Raw genomic sequence first — 15,206 nt, 5'->3', positions numbered from 1 at the left:
GAGCCATTTGATGTTAACAGATGAAGCAATATACCAGAACAATATTTTGACCTTCTGGTTTCTAAAAATATAAAATGAGTCATAATTTAACTTGGCGCTATGGGGAAAGTTTCTTTTCAAAGTTGTGGTTATATATCTATAAATATTGGCATTGTTATAACATAATCTTCTCAATCTATGCTCCTTTGTAAAGGTGAAACCAAAAGACCTCTAATAAAATACACATCACTAGTTATCCTGGGTACAGATGATGTCTACCACTGATGCTTGATTAGCAGGCAAGAAGCATGGCTTAGGCATCCACAGCCATTGTGATTCAAACAATCACCCTTAAAGCCCAGCTATACACAGTACCCTTGACCCTCAACATAAGTAAACATAAAAATGTTGCTAAAACTGCCACGCAGTTCCTGACACATGTTAGACCTGCAACAAATATCTGTTGAATGAATGAAAGAATGAATATGAATAAATGAGTAACACATATTCAGAGGCAGTCTGCTGCTCTGTACAATTTTAATTGAGTCATTTTCATTTTTGTCTTTAAGAGAAATGCATAAAGCAAATCAGAAAATTGAATTACAATCTGTGGCTTGACAGCTCTTTGATATTCTCAGTCCTTCCAGACTACCAAAACCATCGCTTTTGACTTAGTCCTTAACTTTTGGTTCAAAGTCCTCCCAGTGTTTATGCAAAAGCAGAGGCCCCATCCCACCACCACCAGATGGCACATATTGAACCCCTAAGAGTTAGCAGAAACAACACTGAGTTTGTTATTTTATTCACTAAAGAGGCACAAGAAATAGAGTTGCCAGATAAAATATAGGATCGATAAACCCTGAATAGCGTTTTAGTATAAGTATAGCCCAAATATTGCATGAGGTATACTTATCCTAATTTTTTTTCATTGTTTTTCTGGAACTTGAATTTAATTGGCTGCCATGTATTTTTATTTGTTAAGTCTGGCAACCTGAGAAGGAAAGCAAGTGTTCTGACTGAATGCCAGGTGTTTCTAAGCCTACGGACTGGTAGAGTAGGTAGACCTTTGGGTAAAAAGCAACGGTGCAATTACTTGATGCATTACTCAGTGACAGCTAACTTTTCATAGTTCATTAAAATGATATTTTCAAAGAGGACTGATCTTATATTCGTGCTGCATGTCTAATGCTTCTAAAGACAATGAGAGCATTTTATGTAGACAAAGAAAGATTGTGAAAAGTGAGGAAAGAAAAGACAGGGAGATGTCAAGAAGTAGAATAAACATTTTTTGACATTAACAGTTTTTTTAAAGAGAATATTGGTATGCATATATGTTTCTAGAGACACATACTCAGATCAAAGATTAAAATGACTCCTCAAAAAAGTCTTGAATTTCGATAAAATGTCAACTGTGTTTTCATACCGTGAAAGAAATTTAGTGCTAATGAAAGGCGGCAGATTGATTGATTGAATAATTATTAATATTTATTATATATCAGCAAGAAGCTAGAATGGGAACATGCAGGCCAGGTCTCCGTAGCCTCAGGAGGAAGTAGCCTGTCTTAGAGCAGTGGGTGACGAGGTCTTAAAGGACAAGATGACATCCGTTGCTGCTGAGCTGCAGGTTGAGGTATTTGTTCAAATGAGATCTGACAATCCACAGAAGATAGCTAGAAAATTCTTAAAACCCACACTGTTCATAATCTAAAAACTGAAATGGTACATTTTTCTTCTATTTCAAGGGCCCCCTTGATGTGTGACCATCAAACAAGAGCCCTGACCAGAAGAGTAAGTTTCTCTTTGTTCCGAGTCTCGGGTCTGGCTGGTGGCTCAAAGGGCTCTCTGGATGGCACAAACTTGGACTCCAGCTTGACGAGGGCATCAGCATTATTTTCTAACAAAGTGCCAGACTATGAAAGGAGGACTTCCAAAGCTTCTCTAAGGGGGAATGGGAACCTCTTCAGCCAGGTCCATGACAAATACAATCAAGGGGAGGAGAGAGGAAAATGATATGTATCAGACCACCAGGGGTTAGAACTCCGGTAGGTGTTGTGTACATGATTCATTTTAGTTCCCATAATAACAATGTATAATTGGCATTACTTTTCTCATTTTACCAAGAGAATTGAACTATAGACCCAAGATTGATTATAGAACCAATATTGGTAAATCTAAGATTCTAATTCAGGCCTATCTGACTAACATTGCAACATAATACTTCTGAATCTGAAACAGTCTCCTTCACTATTAGATAAAATATCAGAATCTGAACTAATCAGAGGAAAGGCATTATTTAAAGGGAAGGCAAACAAGATAACTGAATGCTTTTACTTTCAATAATGACATTTTCTTAGATGAATTATGAAATGATGATTGCAAAAAGGTAGTTGTTTACTGTCATGAAACTCTCTCTGTTTACTTTTGGTGTATGGCATTTCCCAAAATAAATTATGAGAGCACAAAACTTAAAGTTACATTAACCACTATGCTGTACACCTGAAACTTATATAATATTGAATGTCAAGTGTAACTAAACAAATTTTTAATTTGAAAATAAAAGTTATTTTTTATAATTAAAAAATTAAAAAAATCCATTCAACACCAAAATTTTCAGAAAAACATAAGCAACTCTGCTAACTTTAATTTCAACTCCTAAATGTTGCTGCTAAACAAAAAGAAACTATAAAACAGAAATTTTAGGTCATGGCACAAAATAAACTTCAAATCAGATAGTCACAGGCTGTAAAACTGAGATTCTAGCGTCGTGTAACCCCGATTTAAAATCCAGACCTCACCTGTTACTAGCTGTGTGATCTCTGGCAAATGACACAGCCCCTCTGTGTCACAGCCTCCCTGTCTAAAAAATAAATGTAATAATAGAACCTACCTCATAGGGTTGTCATGAAGATTAAGATATTTCATGCAACCACCTTTTGCATAAAACCTAGCACACAACAAGCAGTCAATAAATATCAGTTCTTATTTCTATCATCATTAAATGTTTTCTTAAGCATGGAAACGCTGAAGTAAAATAAGGGGTTTCCATTTACCTCCGCATTTTTTCCAAGCTAAGATTACTAGACACCAAAAACTCCAAACGGTGTTCTCTAAATCAATAGCAAAATGTTCTTGGCAATAGCTGCCTTTTAAATAACTCATTTTTCTAAACTGAAGCATGGAATTCAAAATCCCAGCCTGAGCCCATTTACTCTGTGTTGTTGTTGTATTGAGATGCCGCACAACAAAAGAAAATGTTTGACTTGCAAACGGGGCTGAATCAAGAAAGGCATCCCCAAACCCTTTGTCACCTGGAAGCTCCTGTAGCCACAAGGTTGAGTTTAAACCCAAGCGAGGGGTGTGTGTGTGTGTGTGTGTGTGTGTGTGTGTGTGTGTGTGTGTGTGTGTCTGTATGTTCAGGAAGAAGGATACAATCTGGAGAGGGAGAGGAAACATTACAATGCCCACGGCTGGGTGCATTAATGCCCCATTTTAGTTGGGTGAGCTGTGCAGTGGCCCCAAAGGGCAGGTGCTGTTGTCACCTGGTGAAGCCTCTAGGGATTTTGCTGAGAGAGCCATAGCCATAAGACCCAGGCCTGCTGCATTTCTTTTTTTCCTCCTAAAGAAATGTACAGGCCATTTTCTCACCCTTCCCCCCTGAGCTAGGATACTGAGGTTAAAATGTACCTACTGAGTAGGTAATGTATTTGGTATTAAGGATCCATCATATGCGTATGTCTTCTGAGCATAATGGTTCCTTTGGAGCTATTACAGATACGCTGTGAATAGATATTAGGAATAATACACAAAGAGTGGCTGGAGGAGATCCCATATTAACTACTGTCAGACTCTTAACATTATTTGAAACTCGGCTTTTTTTTTTTAATTCCTGAGGTTTAATACCTCTCTATACTTTGTAAACTGAGCGCTTTTCAAAGAGAGCTCCGAATTCCTACAGAGCTGTCTTTAGGTGAGCTTTGATCTCCGCAGAGCACCTATCTTGTGTTTCTATAATTGCTCTGGTTTAACAAGGCGCCCTAGCACGTGAAAGGGGAAAATCCTTTTATTAAGGCTATAAACCTAACTGACTACAGTGATGGAATGTGCAGCTTGGGGGTAGCCCTTAGCTCCCCAGGAAAGGAAAGAAATGGGAAACTGGGGAAAGTCTTCATGTTAAGACAAAATGAAATATTTATGAAACGTGCTTCTGGTGTCCAGGTGGTAAGAGGCTGCCCTGTGGTCCGCAGAAAGGTCCATCTTTGTTAAGCATGGTGGATGCTGATTTCAATAATGGGGTGAAAGCTGAGGAAGTTATGGCTGAAATTTTGGCTAAAGATGACAGCTCGAGGTTTCGAGTTGCACAAAGCAGTCTGAGGGATTAAACCAACAAAGCCTGCTCAAAAGTATTGAGTTTCCAAAAGCGTAATCTTCCTACCGGTGATTCACACTGCTAGGATGGGGAGAAGTCCTCATTTACTTTGACTTTGCCATATTAATCTTACTTTACAAATACATGCGGTGATTTATATCATGTTTAATTAACTGATTGAGGGCTCTGGTGGTAAAAATGGCATCGCATTAAGCTCTGTCCGTATGGTAAATTCGAATCACATCTTTAGCCTTGCAAGAACAAAATATCCCGAGAGTCACTGATGACAGGATGTAGGAATTGAAATCAGGTCCCTCCTGTTGTTTGAGAATCCAGGGAGGGTGCCTGCCATATGCCCATCATTTCCAGGGGGGTGGGGGTGGGGGTGGGGGTGGGTGGATGACAGGATAAAAGAAAGGAAGGCTCTAGTTCTTCCAATATGTTCAAATCTCTGATGAAAATAACGTGCAGCATGCTGCACAGAGGCCAAGATTCACATGAAAGTCTACCCCAAACTTCGAAGAGAGCTTTAATGAGGGTGTTTTGTGGTGTTTTGATATGTGTTTTTGTTTTGTTTTGTTTTGTTTTTCTGAAATGGCTGCTCAGGGTTTTTGAGAATGGTTAGATGAAATGCTGTGGTTTGGGGTTGGATATAAATAAGCAAGGAAATACAAAAAATAAAAGAGGGAATTCTTATCTCATAAAATATATGTGCGCTGTGATTCAGTAAAAAGCAAATTAGGTTTGACTGCTCAAGCCGCACGTTGGGATACTGGTTTCAAAGTTCGCATTTTTGGAAGTGGGAGTTGTATAATTTTTCTCCTCAAAAATCTGTCATGATTATTTATGACATCTAAAGAAAAAAAATGTAAATTGACTATTGATTTCTTCCAAATAATTTCTTTGAAATTTTAAATGCATTTTAAATTATTTTAGCAAGACAGCTTAAAAGAAGTTTGAAAAGGGCAAAAAATCAGTTTTACTCCTTAATGAATAGCTTTTTGTTCGTCCTCTTTTAACATTTTATTATTTGTATATCTTAACACTATTATAATTATGTTATACCCTAATCTTATATCCTGACTTTTTCATTTAATGTTTTATTATACATTTCCCATACTGCTATGTGCCCATACTTTTATTGACTGTATAATATTTCATCAGGTGATTATCATTTTTCTAACTATGCTTCCATTACTAGATATTAAAATACCTTCCAATGTTTACTATTATATTTAACATTATAAAGACAGTTTTTATACATATGGCTTTTCCCACATTTTGAATTATTTTCTTAGGATCAATTCCCATGCCCATAAGTTTCTTTAAATGATGTAATTTTCTTCCAAGGGAAAGTGGAAAGTAAAACATTCTGTGAGGTATCACTATATTGGAAACTTTACCTTTATGTGAAATCTTAAAAAAAAAAAAAAAAGTCAAACTCATAGAAACAGAGAGTAGAATATTAATTGTAAGGGGCTGGGGATGAAGGAGATAGGCAGGGGTTGTTTGTAAAAGGGGTCAAACGTTCAACTATAAGGTGAATAAGGTCTGAGAACCTAATGTAAACATGGTGACCATACTTGATAACACTGTGTTATATAATTGAAATTTGCTAAGAGAGTAGAATTAAAGTGTTCTCACCACCCTCCCCCCAAAAAAGATAAGGATAAAATGTGAGGTGATGGATGTGTTAATTAACTAGATGGGAGGAATTCTTAGACAATGAATACATATATCAAATGACCACTGTGTACACTTTAAATTATCTTACAATTTTGTCAATTACACCTCAATAAAGCCGAAACTTAAAAACAAATAACAGATATCTTACCTGAAGTTAACATGCAATCCAAGGGTGATGACTTCACTCTTGCAGCATTATATTGGGAACGTAAGAAAAGTACTTCATTTTCACTGGGTGTCCTTTCCTGCTCCCCTTTTTAAAAAGCATATGATAACAATTAAATGAAATCAGAATTTCCTATTTTGTTTTACTCATCATTTGTCATTCTCTCCAGAAAACAAAAAAGAGTGTCCCTTTACGCATAATTAAAGTTTTGAAAATTTATAACAGTTTCCTAGAGAGTATTGTAAATAGGCTATTAGGCCAGCACACAGTTCATTTTTTTAAAGGACCATTATTTTAGGTATACCTGAAGTGTGGTCCTAATAATTAATAATCCTCGATGTTTTCGTGGCATTAATTCAGAATGTGATGAATTGGATAAGCTAGGCAATATATTTTAACTAAAACCACTTTGGATTTTGACAAGGAATTCAAACTTTTCAACTGTGGTCTGTAACAGCACAGGCAGCTTGTAAAAAGAATAATCACCTCGACTTCTTCAACTTCCTGAAATCACTCAAAATAGAGCAGGTCAGGATTGCTTCGTTTGGAAGCAATAAGTTCCAAAGCACAGTGGGCTGCAGCACGTTTTAATTATTGGTTTCAACTCTCAACGTCCTAGATTTTCTCAACCACCTTTACATATTTGGTTTCAAAATATGTATAAACTTAAAATTGCTATTTGCAGCCTTTTATCAAGAAGTCCCTGATTTATTTAATCTGGGCTTCGGGGTCATGAAAAACACCCTCAAATTCAAAATCTGTATTAGGGTTTAAATGTCATATTTTCACCAAATTTGAAGGCCAGAAGTGCCTTTCGATGGTTTGTTCCGGTCGATGTTATTATTTGTCTGAAATAACGTAACAGCTTTTGTTTCCAAAGTCTATTCTTTTCAGAGAAACCTATTGCTTTTGCACATTTTAAAAATAAAAAATAAACATTCCCTATGAGGCACTGGAAGGAGAGGCAATTAATGCGAATTTGATAAAACGTAATGTACGGGCTGACAGTAAAAAGGCAATGCTTGTTTGAGTTTGACTAGTTTTGTCTTTAAATAATGGTCTTCTTTTGGCATTTAATGTATATTTGTCCGCAATAAACATAATTTATGAATATTTTAACACATGTGTACTCAGTGGGGTGGATTATCATACTGATATAAATAGAATTAATGAGCAGTCAACCTGCCACATGTCATGACATATGACAGGGCAGCGAGAGCACAGAAATAATTCTCGGAGTTTCATGATAAAGCCTTTTTCTTTTTTCAACTTTTTAAAACTACTACCCATCTTTATTTTCCCTTTATTTTGGAGTATGGTTCACCAACTAGGAATCTGGATTTAGGTTTTAGTACAAGTCTACTTTTTGATAGTCAAAAAGACTATTCTCTTGCCTCCTTTAAAACAAAATAAATATATTTGAACAAACTGACCCCATTCAGCCAAATTTCTGAGAATAGGTCATAGATAGACAATGATTTGGCATATTTTAACTAGGAAAAAAATCAGTATCTTCTTTTTTTCTTTTCATTTTCTGGCAATAGTATGATCACGCCCAATTGCAGCTACCAGACCTTTACAAGAACAAAAACTTTCTGAATGCTTCTAAATTCTAAAACAAATCTGATGGGCATAGCGCCTGGATAGAATTCTCCAGAAGAAAACATCTTCTTAGCCAATTATTTGCTCTCCTTGCACACAAAGCAACAATCTGTTAAGCGTGCCTAATAAGATTTTTTTTTTTAAGAAATAAACCCAGTGTTATAAAGCTACCTCTTCACACAGTATATACAGGCATGCAAATTCCTCAGTTGCACCATACTTCCTTTGACAAAACATTCTTTTCTTGAGGAAGCAAACTGAAATTTAAAATTAGCCTTTATTTTCTTTTATGATTCTTACAACTTGACTCTGGGTAAAAATGAGAAACATTAAACTAGCACATGCACTGCGTTGTCAGATGATCTGGCAGGAGGAAAGGAAGCCTTGGCAACGATATGATGCTCCCACTTCTTTAGAGACACAGATGGCAGAGTTGCAGCCTTCATTCCTCTTTATCTTTTCTTTTCAAAGAGAATATTCAAAGCTGCTTGCCACCACCATCCCTCCATTCCCAACTTCACCTTTAAAAGCACTGTCACCCAAACCAAAGCTCTGTCCTCCACCGGGCAAGCCCCAGGATGCTTCAGGGAAATAACAGAACGTGACACCCCGCTCCTGGTCATCTGTTAGAGGAGGGGACCGCACGGTGTGGGGCTCCGGGCTGATGAACTTCCCTGCGTGATTCCCCTGGGGAAATCCAGCTCTTTCATCGGCAAAGAAAATGGGCACCACCTAGTGCTTTTTCGATGCAAAGGCTGTTTGTGGGGCTACGGGAGTGAGTGGGCCTGACATGGGTGGCTGACCTTTACAGAGGAAAGAAGAAAGGACTCCGTTGGCGTCAACCTCTATGACCCAAACATGAAAAGAAGCCGGTGGCAATCTTAAGACAAATGAATTGCAAGTGCTTCCAAGTCAGAGGTTATCTTAGGGTTATTTTTTTTCCCCCTCCTTTTCTTTTTTTTTAAATAATTATTGGTCCGTTCATGAGAAATGACATTTGTACTTCCTAAGATGCTAATTTTCCCTGTATTCTTTTTCTGCCTTTTCATTTCTTCTGCAGTTAGCTTGTATGAATTTCTAAGAATTTTTCATTTCATCCAAAGTGACAAAGCAGAGCAAGCCATCCCACCCCCTAATCTATTTTAACAAGGAGCCTGTCTGGAGTGCTCCTAACACAACAAATAGCTTTTATGAAAAATGGTTTGTAGCACAAAATCTTTTGCAGTGCAATAAGATCAAGTTAACCCCCATGCCTCTAGGAAAAAGCCTAGGAAGTTTTATCTGATTGGCAAAATGGACCCAGATATGAGTTCAAGGATTGAGTACACTTTGATGAAATTTCACAGCAATGAAGTCTGATTATCTGAATGACTGCTTAAGCCCTTTAAAAAATAACTTGGGGAAGCACTAGACTTTTTTGTTGTTGGGAAAATAGATAGTCCTGTAGGGAATGGTAGCATAGCCATTATATACCGCTTATTTTTTTTTCTGTAACACTTGGCTTAGAATTACTCTTAACCACTGTTGCATTCAAAGATAATAATACTAATGATTTCTCTATTGCTATTAAGTGGATCATTCTGCAATAAAATTAGAAGCCTTCGTACAGGCAGGTTGGAGTAGAAATGGGAAAATGAGTAACCTGCTTCGCATAACTGGATTAACAAGGGCCTGCGACACATCCAGGAACTAACGAGCTGACTTTGAACTCCTTAGGGATCTGCTTATCGGATATGCTGCACAACAGAATTCAGACAGAAAACAGACTTCGCAGAAACAGACAAAAATGATTATAACTACTCTCAGTTAAGAGCTCAGTGTCCATGAGAAGAAAGCTAGGTATCATGGAATGAAGAAAGCAAAACCCATTTCTGAACTTTCCTCCTTCTCCTAAGCCAGCTTCTCCTGTTGTAAGAGAACACAGCACTTGACAACTAGCTGTATTATGAACTAAATTAATGTGTCTATATTAAGTAAGTGATTTATTTAAAATAAACTTAAAATTTATATCAAGGAGGAAAATATCTTAAAATGAGTTTCTTCGTAAGCAGTAAGAAAAAATAAAATGAGCTGATCTCTGAGATTACACTGGTACATACTATACATCTTGATGTTTATAACTAGAGAGAAGAGCTTGTCTTGACAGATGTAAAATGTACATGAATTGATGAACTGAAGCCATCAGGTGTGGCTGAGCCTTTGTTTTCCCAAATATATGCCTACAGGGTAACCAGTGGCTATCTTGATCACCTTTCAAATGAAAGCTGAATTGGCCTGGTCAGTGTGGCACAGTTGGTTGTGCATTATCCCATGCAGGAAAAGGTTGCTGGTTCAATTCCTGGTCAGGACACTTGACCAGGTTGTGGCTTGATCCCCCGTAGGGGGAGTACAGGAGGCAGCTGATTGAAGTCTCCCTCTCACATCGATGTTCCTCTCTCTCCCCCCTCCCTTTCTTTCTCTCTAAAAAAATAATAAATAAATAAAAATGAAAGCAGGATTATGATTTGCATTCAAATTGAATTCCTCTATGACTAATATCACCACCATTCTGGTCAGCCTCTTAAACAACCTCCCCCCCAAATCCTGCTTTTTATTCCCCTCTCTCCTGGCCCATCTGCCCCACACCCTGACCCCTTTTCCCTCCGGCCTGCTTTCCTGGATGCCTGAGTTCACAGTGAAACCTGCTGGTAATGACAGCGTTGAAGTGGTAATGTGCTTCCCTGCCTCCCCATCAGCTGCACTTGATGCCGCCATGGGGGCCAGCTCAGTGGCGGGAACATGCTTTCATATTTTCTAGAGGCAAAAGGCACCCATTTGACTTCCTACCTTGACTAACTCAGCAGTTTCACTAAGTTCAGGCACATGCACACACACACACACACACACACACAAATGTTATCAGAGAAGAAAAGGAAAGAGGTGAGGGAGGAAGAGGAAATGAAACTGGAGAGAGAGGAAGAGGAACAGTAAGAGAGGAGGAAGGGAGGGAGGAAGGAGAATCAGTCTCTCTCTCTCTCTCTCTCTCTCTCTCTCTCTCTCTCTTTTTTCCTCAATACTGTGTTAGTGAAATCAAATAATATGTTTTGTTTCTTCTCCCTGGGATTCACAGAAGAATTCCACATAGTACATAAAGAGTTAAGGTAAGTAATATGAAGTAAAAGGATTAGACTTGGAGGAAAAACAAACGATGCGTTCCTATGGTAATATGGACTCTGTGGAATAAGCAATGGTCACCATGTGATAATACATTTACCCTCTCATTCTCCCTCTTTCACGACTGACAGGAAGAGCTGGTGCATCCAGTGGCCTCAGCGCAGGTGGCCAGGTGGCACCTGAGCATACAGTCTGCCCAGCTGCTCTGCGTGCCAGGGTGGCCCACTGTCCTCACACTCCCATGTTTAATGGATGGTGTGCCACTCTGCCGAGGTAACCAAATTGAAAACAATCAATAGCTTTACCCAAATACCTACTCTTTTAAGAATAAAGGAAGAGTGATTTCTTCGCTGTGAGGAGCACGGGAGATACTGTTGGTTGTAGTTTAAATAAAATTGATTTTTCTTGCTTCGGGACTCAGATCACTCAATGTGCTCTTGGTGTTTCAAGCTTGGATGAATACATAATACCTAAAACAGTTATATCTGCTCTTTGGAAGGCACTCTGTTTGCTAATGCCAGCGCTGCTTTACTCTATGGTTTCATAAGTTCAAGTCCACATGAGGAAGGCGGGTAGGGAGCCTGAGGACAGAGGCAGGAAAGAAGGGACATTAGTCTGACTTCTTACTGTCAGGCACAGTTTCATGCCCTTTTCCATATAATAAGCCAACGAGTTAGATACCTGAAGCCAAGTCTGTCTTGCCAGAGAGCTCATATCTTTCACCACATCAATGACCAAAACTCACGGTGAGAACAACTCTTTGTTATGTAATCCTAGACACACGTACATTGCTGAAACAAAGTTTCATAAAACAATATCTACCTTTATACATGCAATTCACTTGGATTTCACTCATCTTACTCTATTTTAGTTCAGTTATTTCAAATTCTGGTTGCAAGCCCACTAAATTGGTCTCACAACCTACTGTTATAGCATGACTCACAACTTGGTAAATGCCATACTACATCATGCTGTCCTTCAGAATTTTAAATTTTGTTCTGTTGGACCTGATATCAGTATGGTGACCAAAAGTGTACTTGCAAGTAGTGTGCAGATGGTTCCATCAATATGATTCAAGTTTTTGACTTTTTCATCTAAGAACTGAGAGTTATAATATTTACTCCCTAAAACTCTCACGAGTTGAATTCATTGACACTGTTCTTTGCTTCTCAAAGAGTCTGTGACTTAGAATAAAAGCAATTTAAAATTGAGATAAGTTTCTTAGTAATAAAAGGCATGAGAAGAAATTGTCATTATTATTATTATTATTATTATTGCTATTGTTAACAATCATTGTGAACTCACTACCTATCAGCCACTGTTCTTTGAGCTTTAAATATGGTAACTCATTTAATCCTCACTATCACTTATGAAATAGGTAAATATCATTACTTCCACTATATAGCCAGCATTTCTCCATCTTCCTTACCACAAATTTCCCTTCTAAAATGTTATTATATATCTCAAAAGATGAGTAAGATTATGATTATGATTCAAGGAATCTGCATTTTTGTGGTTAATTTAAATAAAATATAAAAGCCTGTATCATCTAGTTGGTTTGATGCATTGACTGTCTTTTAATAATAAATCATGTAATTAAAAAAATTTTGTAGAAAACTTCCAGAATATGTAGGGTGTCCCCCCAAAATTTATACACATACATTCTGAATAATTATACTAGTAAATGCAGTGTTTATTAAAATACATTTCATTTTCAAAATGGAGCTATCAGCTGTTAAAGTGTGCAGTCATTTCTTTGGGACACCCTGTAGAGTAAGAGGTTAGCATGTATGTACCTTCAAGTAACACAGATTCCCAGCCATAAGGGTCTATAATATCTGGCAGCGCAAAGGCAATTCAGGTGCCAGGGCTGGTTGAGGCAGCAGTTCATCAGTGTCAGCGAGGATTCAAAGCCTCTTCATTTTTCCATCCTCCCATCTCTCACCAGCTTCACCAGATAGCTGCACAGTTCCAGGTGTCAAAGTCCGACTCCACAGTGATGAGAAGAAACGTCCTTTCCTCGGGAGTGAATTAAATGCTCCTTAAATTTAAATCAGCATTTTTCTTTGGCTAAAAGGAAAATGTTAATTCCTAAACCAGGCAATGGCCAGGGAAATGGGATCACCGTGATTGAATTAGTTCTTTCCCCCTGGAAGTAGGAATGAGATTGCCTATCCTGAAGCATGTGGGTCGGTGGGCAAGAAAGGTGGGGTCTTGTGAGAAAATATATACTAAGCAAGAATTGTCTGATGCAAGGAAGGAAAATGTTTGGAGGGAAAGATTTGGTGAAATATAATGTAAGACCATTTCCTGTTAGATAATACATTTAATGTTTCATAAAAATTAGCGAATTTAACAAGGAAACATATCGATAAAGAATCCACTATGTGGTTTCTGTTCGATCTGAAATTATCAAGACCCAGTGTTTTCATCACCAGGAAAAAGAAAACTAAGTAGATTAATAAAATAAACAGCTGAAAAGTATCAAGGTTCATGAAAATAAACGAACACTATCCTATTTAATACACTAAAGGCAAGTTGGCATTTGCCAACAAATACCCGGTAAAATATCATAGAATTTACTATTTCCTATTTCCTGGATGGGTTTGTTCTAATTCATTTAACAAGATTTCCTAAGTGAAAATTTAGTTTTGGTTTTGAAAAATAACCATATAAAGGTACATAGACTAATAGTGTTCTCTGAGTTTTAATGGGACCTGCAATTTCCGATATTTAGTTTGAGTTTTTCTTGCTATATTATTGCCTCTAAGCAACCTGTTCCCCTGTCAAAACATGCTAAGTGGTTTTTATTCTCTTCTTTTAACTTTTCATTTTGACATTGTTTCAGATTCACAGAGAAGAGCCGTAAGAATGGCTCAAAGAATTCCTGATTATTTCCCAAATGTTAGCATTTTACCACATTTCCTTTACCTATCTCTGTTGTGTGCATGCAAACACACAAACAAATATGTAATATATATAAATATATATATTTATATGCCTTAATATATAAATGTATATGCCTTACATATACATATGTGTGATGTGTGTGTGCACACACAAACATGATTTCTGAATAATTTGAGAATATGTTATAAAAGTGATCCTCTTTTAACCCTAAATACTATGTGTGTATCTAATAAAGGGTATCCCCTTACCAAACTACATATAATTATCAAAGTCAGAAAATTAACATTAATACAATACTATTACCAAGTTTATAAATTTTATTTAGATTTTACCAAGTATCCCAATAATGTTTTTATGGCACACACACACAAAAAAAATCAAACATCATGCACCACATTCAGTTGTCATTTCTCTTACTCTTTTTCATTCTGGAACAATTCCTTAGACTTTCCTTGATGAACTGCTTTAATATTTGTCATTAGCCAATGAAGTACCATTCACACCTGTCAGAATGGGAACCCTAGTACACTGCTGGTGGGAATATAGACTGATGCAGCCATTATGGAAAACAGTATGGAGTTTCCTCAAAAAATTAAATATGGATCTGCCATTTGACCCAGTTAGCCCATTTCTAGGAATATATCCTAAGAAACCTAAACCACCAATCAGAAAGAAAGTATGTACCCCTATGTTCATAGCAGCACAATTTACAATAGCTAAGATCTACAAACAGCCCAAGTGCCCATCAGTAGATGAGTGGATAAAAAAGCTGTGGTACATTTATACCATAGGATACTATGCAGCAGTAAAAAAGAAGAATCTCTTCCCCTTTGAGACAGCATGGAGGGACCTAGAGAGTATCATGCTAAGTGAAATATGTCAGTCAGAGAAAGACAATTTTCACGTGATCGCATTCATATGTGGAGTCTAAGTAACAAAATAAAATGATGAACAGAGTGGATCCGGAGACATGGAAGCATGAAACAGAGTGCAGCATCTCAGAGGGAAGGTGGGGGAGGGTCAGTGGGTTGGAGGTAATCAACCAAAGACCTTGTATGCATATATGCAGAACCCATGGACACAGATAATAGGGTGCTGAAGGCATGGGGTGGAGTTGGGGGGAGAGTTGGAGGGGGTCAATGGGGGGAGGGAGATATATGTAATACTTTCAACAATAAAGAATTATTTTTTAAAAATTTGTCATTAGCAAAATATACTAAAAAAGTAAACATCATTCTACAGCAATGGATTTATTATGGATGATTATTTGGCATTTGTGCTGCCACTGCAACCTTCCTTTACCAGGGATTGTTAGTGTGAGCATATTTTCACTGGTCATTTAGA

The 15,206-nt window shown here is 37.5% G+C and overlaps 1 long non-coding RNA gene across 2 annotated transcripts; it reads right to left on the bottom strand.

Annotated features, from left to right (window-relative positions):
* Window positions 1–6,178: 6,178 nt before the first annotated feature.
* On the bottom strand, window positions 6,179–13,018 carry LOC118668759. Of its 2 annotated transcripts, none has more exons than XR_004971753.1 (3): window positions 12,749–13,018; window positions 11,270–11,533; window positions 6,179–6,284 (listed from the first exon to the last, which is right to left on the bottom strand). It is a non-coding gene; the product is annotated as an uncharacterized LOC118668759 (long non-coding RNA). The 2 variants fall into 2 exon arrangements; XR_004971754.1 differs by lacking the exon at window positions 12,749–13,018 and adding an exon at window positions 11,634–11,740.
* Between the last annotated feature and the right edge of the window lie 2,188 nt (window positions 13,019–15,206).

Source organism: Myotis myotis, unplaced genomic scaffold, assembly GCF_014108235.1.
Source record: "Myotis myotis isolate mMyoMyo1 unplaced genomic scaffold, mMyoMyo1.p scaffold_m19_p_14, whole genome shotgun sequence".
NCBI classification, from domain to species: Eukaryota; Metazoa; Chordata; class Mammalia; order Chiroptera; family Vespertilionidae; genus Myotis; species Myotis myotis.
The sequence above is the reverse complement of the archived record's forward strand: the minus strand, read 5'-3'. Positions and strand labels throughout refer to the sequence as shown.